The 13,220-nt window shown below is 41.4% G+C and overlaps 1 non-coding gene across 1 annotated transcript; it reads right to left on the bottom strand.

Moving 5' to 3' along the window:
* Window positions 1–12,400: 12,400 nt before the first annotated feature.
* Window positions 12,401–12,507, bottom strand: LOC133295725 (small nucleolar RNA R71). The gene has a single exon (XR_009749393.1). It is a non-coding gene; the product is annotated as a small nucleolar RNA R71 (small nucleolar RNA).
* Between the last annotated feature and the right edge of the window lie 713 nt (window positions 12,508–13,220).

Below are 13,220 nucleotides of genomic sequence, written 5' to 3'. Positions count from 1 at the left end.
CAATCACGATTCTGATATCTTCTTATCCGAGGAAAGACGTCCATGGAACCCAAACCTTAGGTTGGTTATTTTTAATTACGAATTTTTATTCCAAATTTATATTCTGCCTCTTCAATTATTGAATCAAAATCTAAAACCCCCCTTTTAATTTTCTGTTCTCATAAGCGATTTTAACCAAAACAATTTCCTTGAGAGACGACTTAGGGTTTCCACTTTACTGCAAATTTTTTGAACCCTAATTAAAAAAATAATTTTTAATTTGCGCGAGTTCGAAAGCTTACCTGTACCCGTATGCCCCTCCGACTCGAACTCGGTATCACAAGGGTCCACACCACAAATAGAATCCAATGCACTCACAGATCTGGTTCAATGACCATCATAGTATCAATATACACATTCTAAAATTCCAAGGAAATCAGGTATTATTTTCTTTTTCATTTCGAACCGGAGATCCTTTTTAAAACATACCATTTAACTTATTTAATTTTAGATATATATATATATATATATATATATATATACATATATATATATATATATATATATATATATATACGTCCCCTGTAACAATCATATAAGCATAAGCATGCCTTTTCTTTATTAGCTTTCATTGCCTTTTCTTTATTAGCTTTTGTACTTCCGTTTCATTCACAGCTTTCGTTGTAACAATATATAAGCATAAGCATGCCTTTTCTTTATTAGCTTTTGACTAATATATATATATATATATTAAACTAATGCATTCTAAGACCCATTTCTAAAATATGCTTTCTTTCAAGTTGGACCAAAGCATGACCGATTGCTACAAAAGATTCAGACTTTCAATTTAAAAACTCACGCAAACCAATAAATTCAGTAAATCACGCAGGTATGCTACAGAAGAAAAATAACGCACAGTATTTCAAAGATGATATTGTAACAGTAATATATAACAATAATTTACAAAGGGATAATTAAGTTTACCTTGGTTCTTTTTAGAACAGAAAAATGAAAACTTGAGAGGTTTAGAAAGCACCCAAATCTTCAACAAAGGGTTCTCCTTCAACACAACTAAAGCTTTAATGGATGGGTGGTGTTTTAATGGAAGAGAGGAAGAAGAAAAAAATGGAAACTTTAGAGAAGAAGGCTAGGACTCCAAGAAACTCTAAAGAGAAGCCACACTCAGCCGCTGAGTTTCTTTCAAAAAACACACCTAGGGTTTTGTGCCCAACTATTGTATTTATAGGCCACTTAAGGGTTAAAACACATAGTATTAGATTTAATTGCTACGCTTAGCATTTTAATCCCAAACCTTGGATTATGAAACTACATAATTTTCTGAGATTTATCATATTTTTCTTATAATTTTCTGAGCAACTTTCTGGTACGCGCTTTTAAGAGCCAGTACCGATTTCTAGCACCAGTTCTCATTATTTGGACTTGAAACTCGTTTTATAAGTCCTACATATTATTCTAGTAATTATCATGCACTTACTTTAATTTTCTGGGATACTTTTTCGGCACGCATTTATACCGACTAGCAGAACCAGTATCTGCACTTTTCTTCCGAAAAGCGACTTTCAGCATTCTTAATCACTTATTATGATTATTAAGCCTCATGATTAATTATTAGGGTCAATTATGGAATCATTTCCTATTTTTGCATAATTAATTAATTAAATATCTTAATTAACGGTGCGGGTTCTTACAATGGTCACCCGCAACGGTGGAGAAAGCACAGACATGGGCAACTCAAGTCCCACAGCAATCGGGGTTGCAACAAAAGAATGCGTAGCCCCAGAGTCAAACAAGACATCAACAGATGATGCACCAATAGTAACAGTACCTCTGACTAGGTTCGGAGCTCGGTCCGACTGCTGACGATCCAGGGTATAAACACGCCCAGTAGACGGTGGCACTGTCGGTGCCGAAGTAGGTGGAAGGGGAACCATCTAACATGGCATTGTCTGCACTGCAGTAGCTCTCGCCATCGACGACGGACAATCTCTAGAGAAGTGGCCCTCATTGCCACACTGAAAGCAAATCAACTGGCCGGTAGAACACGGCCCAAAATGAGTCTTCCCGCATCCCGAACACTTGGGAGCAGGAGGTCTTGCTGCACTCCCCTGGGCAGAAGTCCTCTTAAACTGATTTGGCGCTTGCCGAGCCGCCAACTGCTTTCTCTTGCCCTTGTTCCCAAACTTCCTGTCTCTCCAAGAAGTGGAACTACCAGCTACTACCTTCGTCGCCTCTACAACCTTGGCCCTCTTGGCCTTACTCGAGCTATAGAAGTCCTCAATATCACGACAGTGCTGAACCAGTGTCCCAAAGTCTCTCGAAGCAAAACCAGCTAGTTAACCAGCAATATCCTCACTAAGTCCCCTGCGGAACTTAGCAGCCAAGAATGTAGGAGTAGGCCTCGCCATCCTGAAATGTGCAAACTTCACCAGCTGGTTGAACTGGGCCAGGTACTCGTCAACAGACAACGAGCCCTGAACCAACCTGTCGAACTCTCCCTGCTTCCTCTCCTGAGCATCGTAAGGGAAATACTAACCCAGAAAGCAATCCTCGAAGAATGGCCACGTCATCACATGGCCCTGCATCTTGTAGACATGAGAAGTGTTCGTCCACCACTAATGGGCATCGCCCTCTAGCATGTAGGTAGCGAACATCAGCTTCTGCGGATCAGTACACTGCATGACCCGAAATATCTTGTCCAATGCCTGTAGCCAACGCGCCGCAGCAACAGGATCATAAGATCCATCAAAGGTAGGTGGCTTATGCTTAAGAAAAGCATTCAGCCGGCGATAGATCTCATCTCGATCCTTAACAAAAACAAGGACGGTCTGCATGACCCTCGTAAGGTGACTGCCATCACCCATCTGACTCTGACTGTCGTCCTGCAGACTGGGTGGAGGCGGAGGCAGTGGCGGTGGAGGTGGCGGCGGAGGAAACTAGCCAACAGCAGGACCAGCCCTCAACTCCTCTAACATGACTCTCATCATCATCATCTTCGCCAAACAGTTGGCCTCCAACACATCCTCAGTGTCCTTCCAGTTCGCCTCTCTGACGGCGTCCAGCATGGCCTGGTTTGACATTCTCATGGCCTCCTGGTCGGCTTGTCAGGCCGCCTGCATTTCAGCCAATGCAGCCAGGACCGGGTCGAGTTGACCCTCATCAGTCTCCCGTGTCCTCCTGGATCCTACAAGTTACACAATTTATGAGTTGATCAGGCCTACGCAGTGTGATTACATATACAACATCATAATAAAAACCAACGGAGCAAACACACAAGGCAGACACAACCAAACATCCTAATCATTGCAATACATACAGGCTTTTCCCTTGAACCGTTGCTCTGATACCATAAAATGTAACACCCCGTGTATACCCGGTAATGTTATCAAACTATCGTATTAAGCTGCGCTTAATTAAAAATACGGAATATCTTTTTCTTTTCAATTATGACGTCATTATACTTAGCCAAGTTGATTACTTAATCAATTTCATAAAATACCGCCTGTATGTAAATTGCAATAAACATCTAACTGAAATACCTCCATATGTAGCTATAAATGTGAGTATCTAAGTCACAGAATTACAACACATAACCCAGATAATATCCTGATACATTAATACAACTCCAAATAAAACAAGACACAATCAAGTCTATGTGGCATGGACAATTCCCATGCTCACCAAATAAACAGCATAACCAACAAGGTCTCAACATGTAAATCCATAAACTGAAGCTAAAAGCATAAGACAGTAAACAGAATCTCGCATCAAACATAGCACCATAAACATACAACATCTATTAGCTAAGCTCTGGCCTCCTGCCACTAGAGGTCTCAACCGTATAGGTGGAACACCACATGCATATCATAAAGGCACTAGCATATAACAGCTCAACAGCATTTCCAAAACATCAAAAGCATGTAATACAACATGCATATAACCATACCCCCATAGAACATGGTGGAACCACAACATGGCTAAACCGAGGACACGAAAGCTTACCTTGCAAGCTCACTATCCAATGCCAAGAGTCCACACAGCTCAAGTCCGACACACAGCAGATCACAATCTGATTTAGGACCAGCAAGCATATCAACATTCATAGCTCATAAGCATAAACATAAAGACTACGTTTTCCTTTTACGATTTACGTCTTAAGTCTTCTCACAAGCCATAAGCCCTTAATCATTTGATTCTGACTTAGTTAAGTTATTACAGAAGTACCACTTCATCATACTAGGGTCCACAAACCCATACAAGACCTCTGTATGAACAGTATCTTACTGTTCATCGAAAACCCAGAATATCCGGACAATCCTCGGGGGCATATCCGGATATCCAATATCCGAATATTTCATGATCAGATATCCAGATATTTCACGACAGAATGCAGGTTCTGCATTTCGTGAAGATATCCTTCCAAGGCTCGGTTTTTAACACTTAAACACGTTAAAGCATGCATTTTTAGGCACATTACGGTTCATACAACTGTTGGTTACTTGTTTAGCTCATTAAACATACCAAGACACCTCTTTTAATCATCAAAACACAAGACCAAAGGTTCAACACTTACTCAAGGCTTCAAAGTCAGCAAAGGAAGACTTTTGGAGCTCACCAACAGCTCCTCAAACTCAGACCAAGAAGGAGTACGAAAATGAACCAACAAAGTTTGGTTCTTGCACCCAAAGGTCACTCATTGATGCACCAAGTGCCATGACAATGGCTCCAACAACCCCAAACAGCAAGGTCAGCAACTAAACACCACAAGAACAACTCTCTAGACCCAGAACAAGGCCACCAACACACTCCCAAAGGTGATTCTCACTCACACCAAGTTTTTAGGTGAAGGGAATGGAAGAAAAGGCTTCAAAGCTCAAGAATTAAAGAAGAAGAGCAATGGAACAGTGTCTGAAGACCCTCAGCCGCCCAAAGTCACGTAGGAAAAGAGAGTCTAGGGTTTTATGCCCAAAGAATGAGTATACATAGCCACTTAACCATAAAACACACGGTATTAACTTTAATTGTTACGCTTTGCATTTTAATCCCAAACTCAGGATTCTTAACCTACTCAATTTTACAAGAATTATCATATTTTTATTATCTTTTTCGGAGCACCTTTCCGGTACGCGCTTTTCATAGCCAGTACCAGTTTCTGGCACCAGTTCTCAATATTTTAACTTGAAACTCGTTTTACAAGTCAAATATATTATTCTAGGAATTATCATGCACTTATTATAATTTTTCGGGATACTTTTTCGATACGCATTTATACGGACTAGCAGAACTGGTATCTGCACTTTTCTTCCGAAAAGTGACTTTCAACATTCTTAATCACTTACTATAATTATAGAGCCTCATAATAATTATTAGGGTCAATTATGAAATCATTTCCTAATTTAACATAATTAATTAATTAATTTCCTTAATTAACGGTGCGGGTTCTTACACAAAGCATGTGCTACCACATTGGCCTTGCCAGGATGGTACTTCAACTCAAAGTCGTAGTCCTTCAGGAACTCCATCCATCTCCTCTACCTCATGTTCAGCTCTTTCTGGTCAAATAGATACTTCTAACTCGTGTGGTCACTGAACACAATGAACTTCATACCAAAATGATAATGCCTCCAAATCTTGAAAGCAAAAACAATGGTTGCCAACTCCAGATCATGTGTCGGGTAGTTCTCCTCATGAGGCTTCAACTGCCTCAAAGCATAAGCAACAACTCAGCCCAACTGCATCAACACGCAGCCTAGCCTTTACCAGAGGCATCACAGTACAACTCAAACTGCTCCGCAGGATCAGGAAGGATCAACAAAGGTGCTGTTGTGAATCTCTCCTTCAACTCCTGTAAACACTCCTCACATTCGTGAGTCCACACAAAAGGAGTCTCTTTCCGGGTAAGGCGAGGTAACGGCAAGACCATCTTGGAGAATCCCTCAATGAACCTCCTGTAGTACCCGGCCAAACCCAAGAAACACCTAACTTTAGAAACAGTTTTGGGTCTCGCCCAATCCATCACAGCAATTCGGTTAATGTAATCCATGAACACTGCAGGTGCTTTAGTGAGTCCGGATGGAATCACCAGATGCTCAAAGTGGCCGTATCTCGAACGAAATGCGGTCTTAGGGACATCCTCTAGCTTCACCCGAATCTGATGGTATCCGGACCGGAGATCAATCTTCGAATACACACAAGCACCCCTAAGCTGATCCAGCAAATCATCAATATGCGGAAGGGGATAGTTGTTCTTGATCGTCACCTTGTTCAGCTGCATGTAGTCGGTGCACAATCGCATTGTCCCATCTTTCTTCTTCACAAAGATGACCGGCGCTCCCCAAGGAAACACGCTCGGTCGGATGAAATCTTTCGCTGAAAGATCCTCAATGTGCTTCTTCAGCTTTGCCAACTCCGGTGGTGACATCCGGTATGGAGCTAATGAAATAGGCCCCACACCAGGCAACAGATCTATGGAGAACTCTATCACCCGCTGTGGCAGAAACTCAGGAATCTCCTACAGAAACACCTCGAGGAATTTCCCCACCACAGGAATGCCAGTGATATCCTCCTGTGTCCCACTCACCAAACCTCCCAGCATGACATAACCGAATCCCCCTTCTCTCAAGCTCTCCTAGCCTGCAACATTGAAATAAATGGCGAGGAACAGGCTGTGGAATCAAACGGAGACATCACCACTCGCTTGGCACAACAGTCGATCAACACACAGTTTCTAGACAACCAACCCATGCCCAGAATAATCTCCAAATTGGCCATCAGAAATCCTATCAGATCTACCGAGAACTCACGGCCATCCCACGAAAACGCTACATCGCGATGAACAGTGGTAGAATCACACTTTTCTCCGGTGGCGGTGGTCACCCGCAACGGTGGAGAAAGCACATCATTGGGCAATTCAAGCCCCACAGCAATCAGGGTTGCAATAAAAGAATGCGTAGCCCCGGAATCAAACAAAACATCTACAGCAATCCCACCAATGGAAACAGTACCTCTAACAAGGTTCGGAGCTCGGTCCGACTGCTTGCGTCCAACGTGTACACATGCCCAGTAGCAGGTGGCACTGCAGGTGCCGAAGTCGGTGGAAGAAGAACAATCTGCAGTGGAACTGCCTGAACCACAGCAGCTCTCGATATCGACAAATTAGATGCCCCGAAGCACAACGCCCTGCATGCTCCTCTCCGCACCCCGAACACCTAGGAGTGGAAGGAAGCCTAGAAAAACCACTCTACTGTGAAGAAATCCTCCTGAACTGACCAGGCGCCTGCCTAGCCCCAAACTGCTTCCCTTTGCCCTTTCCAGCAAACTACTTGTCCTTCCAGGAAGTGGAACTACTAGTTCCCTTCGTCTCAGCAATCTTGGCCCTCTTGGCCTTACTCGAGTCGCAGAAGTCCTCGATGTCCTGACACTGCTGCACTAGTGTCCCGAAGTCTCTCGAAGCAGAACAACCAAGGTAACCAGCAATATCCTCATTAAGTCCCCTGCAGAACTTAGCAGCCAAGAAGATCAGAGTAGGCCTCTCCATCCGAAAGTGAGCGAACTTAACCAGCTCATTAAACTTGGCCAGGTACTCATCAACAGACAACGAGCCCTGCACCAACCTATCGAACTCCCCCTGCTTCCTCTCCTGGGCATCATAAGGGAAGTACCGACCCAGAAAGCAATCCTCGAAGAATGGCCATGTCATGACATGACCCTGCACCTCAAAAGCGTGAGAGGTGTTCACCCACCACTCATGGGCATCGACCTCCAGCATATAGGTAGCAAACATCAGCTTCTGCAGATCAGTACACTGCATGACCCGGAAGATCTTGTCCAACGCCTGAAGCCATCTCGCCGCAGCAATAGGATCGTAAGACCCATCAATGGAAGGTGGCTTATGCTTACGGAAAGCATTAAGCCGGCGATCAATCACATCTCTATCTTCAGCAGGCTCCACAAAGGGTTCCATCACCCCAGTCAAGTGACCAGTGCCCTCAACCTGGCTCTGGCTCTCGTCCTGCAGACTAGGTGGACGCGGCAGCGGCGGTGGCTGTGGAGGTGGTGGCGGTGGGAACTGACCAACAGCAGGACCAGCTCTCATCTCCTCCAGCATGACCCTCATCATGGTGATGTTTGCCAAACGGTTCCCCTCAAGAGCATCCTCTGTGGCCTTCTGGTTCGCTTCACCAGCGGCGTCCATCATTGCCATGTTGGACAATCTAGCGGCCTCCTGTATCTCAGCTAATGCAGTCAGGATCGGGTCGGGTTGACCCTCAGCAGTCTCGCGAGTTCTCCTGGGTATTACCATGACTCTGCACAAGTTACACAAATTATGAGTTGATCAGGCCCACACAATGTGATCACATATGCATTATCATAATAAAACCCAACGGAGCAGACACACAAGACAAGACACCACAAATCATCCTAAGCTATTGCAATACATATAGGCTTTTCCCTAGAAAGTGCTCTGATACCATCAAAAGTAACATCCCGTGTATACCCGGTTTGTTAACATGTCATCGTATTAAGCCATGCTTAATTAAAATTGCGAAATATTTTTTTCTTTTCAATTATGACGTCATTATCCTTATCAAGTTGAATTACTTAATTCATTTCAAAACATTGCCTGTATGTAGATTGCAAAAGATAGCTAACTGAAATACCTCAATATAGTAATTAACAGTCAGTATCTAAATCATGGAACTACAACACGTAGTCCGAACATAATCCTACTACATTATTACAACTCAACAACTAAAACATCGTCAAATCAATGTGGCATGGACAATCCCCATGATCACCAAATAAACAGCATACTCATCAAGTCTCAATACAAACAACATGGTAATGGTAAAAGCATAAAACCAAACAGGTGCATCAGCATAAACAGCAAACATGATAATACTAAGCTCCGGCCTCCTGTCGCCAGAGGTGTCGGCCCCTGGGTTACTTGAACCTGAAATAAACGCCCCAAACGTGGGGTGAGATCTCTAAACAGAAATCTCAATAAGGCAAGGGGTCCTCAAGGATCTTCCACCCAAGCTTACTTACATGTGCAATATAAGTTCTAAAACAGTTCAACAGTATAAGTTCCAAAATAGTGCAATGCAGCAGGTAATCATGTCATGTGTGTCAATTCTAATCTACTGGCCAGAGATTGCAGAAATACGTCTATTACCCACACTAGTGCAAGACGCCACTTGTACCCACCTACAGTCTCTTTATCTTGTATGACGACACATACTCAGGCTTACCGTCAAAGTGGAACAACACATACATATTATAAGCCATCGCACATATCAGCTCAAAAGCATTTCAAGTATAAAAGCATGTAAACACAGCATGCATATAAACCATTCCCCCATGGGGTATGGTGGAACCACACTATGGCTAAACCGAGGACACGAAAGCTTACCTTGCAAGCTAACAATCCAAGCCAAGAGTCCAACCAATCTCAAAGCCCAAACACAGCAGAATCACAATCTGTTTTGGACTAACAATCATATCAAAATCATACTCAACAAGTATAAGACACAAGGACAACGTCTTTCCTTTACATATCGTGTCTTAAGGCTCCTCACAAAGACACAAGCCCTTAATCACTTAGCTTCTGACTTAACTAATCAATAAAGAAGCTCAACTTAACAATCTAGGGTCCACAAATCCCAAACATCATTCTGTATGAACAGTGCAGCCACTGTTCTTCAAAAACCCAGAATATACAGATATTTGTCAGGGGCATATCCGGATATCAATATCCGGATATCTCTCTGTCAATATCCGGATATTCAGAACCCAATATGCGGATATTCAGAACCCCATATCCGGATATCCATATCCGAATATTTCCAACACAATATCCGGATATTTCGCGGCAGAACTGAGATTCTGTATTTTGCGAAATACCACATCCAAGGTTCCATTTTTAACAATTGAAAACGTTAAAGCATGCATTTTTATACTCTTTTAAGTTTATATACATATTACATACTTGTTTAACTCATTAAACATGCCAAGAAACTTCTTTTAAGCATTAAAACTCAAGATTAAGTGAAGGGACATTGATAAACCCTTGGTTTACCATGTTTTTAAGCTTAATTATGTTTGATGTATATCATGAATTGCATGGGAATTAGGGTTTTATACTGTAAAGTCACAATAATTGAATATCTTGCTAAGATGTTATCATAATTCTTATTTTAAGGGATTTTCGACACCTATTATGACTCTTTGGAACCAAAAGAAGACATCAAGTTGAGTTGGAGCCTCAAGGAAGAAAGATTTCAAGTGTGTACCAGCTGTAAGAGGACGTTTTGGCGTCCATGCATCTTGTTTAAACGCTCAAGATGAAGAAAACACCAAAATCCACTGGAGGAGAATGTTTTAGCGCCCAACAGAGCGCTAAAACACCCTGACAACATCAATTTCCCTTCGAAGAGCACGTTTTAGCACGCAAACAACACGCTAAAACGTGCATACGCGATGAAAGCAACTCCAGGAAAAGATTTGATCAAGATATGCAGCAGGATTCTATAAGATACAAGGAAGAAACACATCAACCTTGATTGAGATAAGATATAACTCCAATAAGAAGATGTGATGGAAGATCACAACAAGATTTAAAAGCTCAAAATCGTCAACCAATCTCCAAGATATCAAATGCAAAAAGGAAACAAAGATGAAATCAACCACAAATCTGATATGGATTCATTGGAGATTTAATGAAGAATAAAACCCCAATAAGCTATAAATAAAGAGCTTGGGGTCAAGACCAAGACACTAATTCAGAAACCAATACACAAATTCATACTCAAAGGAGGAATCCTGTTGCGGAGCGCTGGAACACTGAGGAACCAAGTCAACATCACACCAATGGAGGCTTGGGGTTCTCTTTTTCTTTATTATTGTTTTTCAATTCAGTATGCTAGAGTAGTCTTTTATGTAGTTAAGGGTAGATGGAACCCAATTGAATCTTTATGTTTATGAATTAAATTGTCTTCGAATCCTGTTCTTTTTATAATTGAATAAATTATCTGTTTTTAATGCTTTCTATGAGTTTGTTCCTTTAAGAATGATTTTGGGGAATTGTATGACAATAGGGATGTTGGTGCATGAACCCTGACTTGATAATTTATCATAATCCTTGTGATCTAGGGATAGACATAGGGTAATTATGCAATCTTGAAATTCTTGATCTTAATGCATGTTTTCTTGGGGAATAATCGGGGAACTAGAGTTTTTTCAAGATTACATAGATTTATGGTAACAAGAAATTGAGCCGTAATTAACTTAGATAGAATTGATTGGCAATATATTAAGAAACGAATTCTTGATTATTTAATTCATAACATATTGAGGATATTAGGGGAAGTCGAAACCTTAACTACACTTTTTAAATACTTAATGAAACATCATCTTCATTCATTCTTTAAATTCTGAATTTTCTTGATTGCATGCTCTTACTTGTTTTTAATTTTAAGTTCTTTGAACAACCATTCTCTCAAACCATACTTTTGATTGTCCAACTAATATGCGATTAGCGAACTAGTGCTGGAAGATTCTGATCCTCGTGGGAACGATCTCGTACTCCGGTACACTTTATTACTTTCACGATCGGTGCACTTGCCGAGTCGCAACAAGTTTTTGGCGCCGTTGCCGGGGATCGAATTCTTCAACATTAGAAGTAACTAATTAACTTTTAGATTGGACGTTTAAATCTTTTGCACTTTATACATTCTTCAAAAATATTTTTCTGCATTAAAATTCTGCATCAATTTTCTGCATATTTAATTTTCTGCATTCTTTTGTTTATTCTTTTTTTTTTTGTTTTGCATTTTCTATTTTTTCTGCATATCTTTTCAATCTTAGTTTATGCGAGGTACTCTTAACCCGCGAACCTTGCAGTTTGATCCTGAGATAGAAAGACAGAAAGGAAACTTAGGAAGGACGCAAAAGCAAAGAAAGCGAAAAAAGCAAAAGAAACCTCAACTTCAACGGAACCAAAGGAGGAACCTATGGCAGAAAATAATCAACTCGCTCCAAGGACGTTGGGGGATTACATGTCCCCGGCTCGAGTCCCACAGACGGAAAGCATTGTTAGACCAAACATAGAGGCTAACAACTTTGAACTGAAGTCGGCACTGCTGCAACTGATACAAAAAGAACAGTTCGTTGGAGGAAGCACAGAGAACCCCTATAGTCATCTCTATAACTTCTTACTTTATTGTGATACATTAAAAGTAAATGGAGTTCCTCGTAATGCTATCTTGCTCAGGTTATTTCCATGCTCACTGAAGGATGAAGCAAGAGATTGGCTGCTGTTATGCTACCTGAAGGAAGCATAACCAATTGGGATGACTTAGCAAGAAAATTCTTGGCTAGATTTTTCTCAGCTTCAAAGATGGCAAGGCTCAAGGCCGAGATCACTGCTTTTGAACAAAAAGAAAGCGAGTCTTTGTACGAGGCTTGGGAACGATTCAAAGGAACACTCAGGAAGTGTCCTCAACATGGAATTGAAGCATGGGAGAAGGCCAAAATCTTTTTCCAAGGGATGACATCCAGCACAAGAACACTGGTGAATGCTGCTGCAGGAGGATCACTGAAAACAAAAACTCCAGAGGAAGTGCAAGAGTTGTTGGAATCTTTAGTGTCTCAAGATTTTACAATTCCCCTGCCCCAGTTGCACCAAGAAGAGCAGGAATTATGAAACTCGAAGGCTATGATGCGCTCTTAGCCCAAAATGAACAAATGTTGCAAATGCACAAGAAACAACAAGAACAATTAGATGCTTTTACAAAAAAATTTAATTCTTCTCATGTTTCTTCTGTTAATAATTCTAATATTAAATGTGGTATTTGTGCAGAGGCTCATGCAACTGAAGATTGTGACTACATGAGAACAACTGAAAAGCCACCAACAGAGGTCAATGGACTCTTGTATGATCAGAAGAATCAGAATCAACATCCAGGGTTGAGTCACAAATCCAATCATCAGCTCAATCCTCCTCTTCTAGTGCAACCAGATACCCCACAACAAAGTAACACTTCTGAGTGGGAGAAAGCTTTTGCACAGTTATGCAAGACCACTTTTGATTATGTTCAAGGTGCAAATGCTTTTAGAGAGGACACATCTACTTTTATGCAAGAGACTAGAGCAGTACACCGGAATCAAGAAGCTTCCATAAGAAATCTGGAAATTCAGATTGGCCAGTTGTCAAAATAATTTTT

The sequence above is a fragment of the Gastrolobium bilobum genome, unplaced genomic scaffold, assembly GCF_033153095.1.
Source record: "Gastrolobium bilobum isolate Gb01-03AN ecotype WA unplaced genomic scaffold, APGP_CSIRO_Gbil_v1 utg44197, whole genome shotgun sequence".
Lineage (NCBI taxonomy): Eukaryota > Viridiplantae > Streptophyta > Magnoliopsida > Fabales > Fabaceae > Gastrolobium > Gastrolobium bilobum.
The sequence above is the reverse complement of the archived record's forward strand: the minus strand, read 5'-3'. Positions and strand labels throughout refer to the sequence as shown.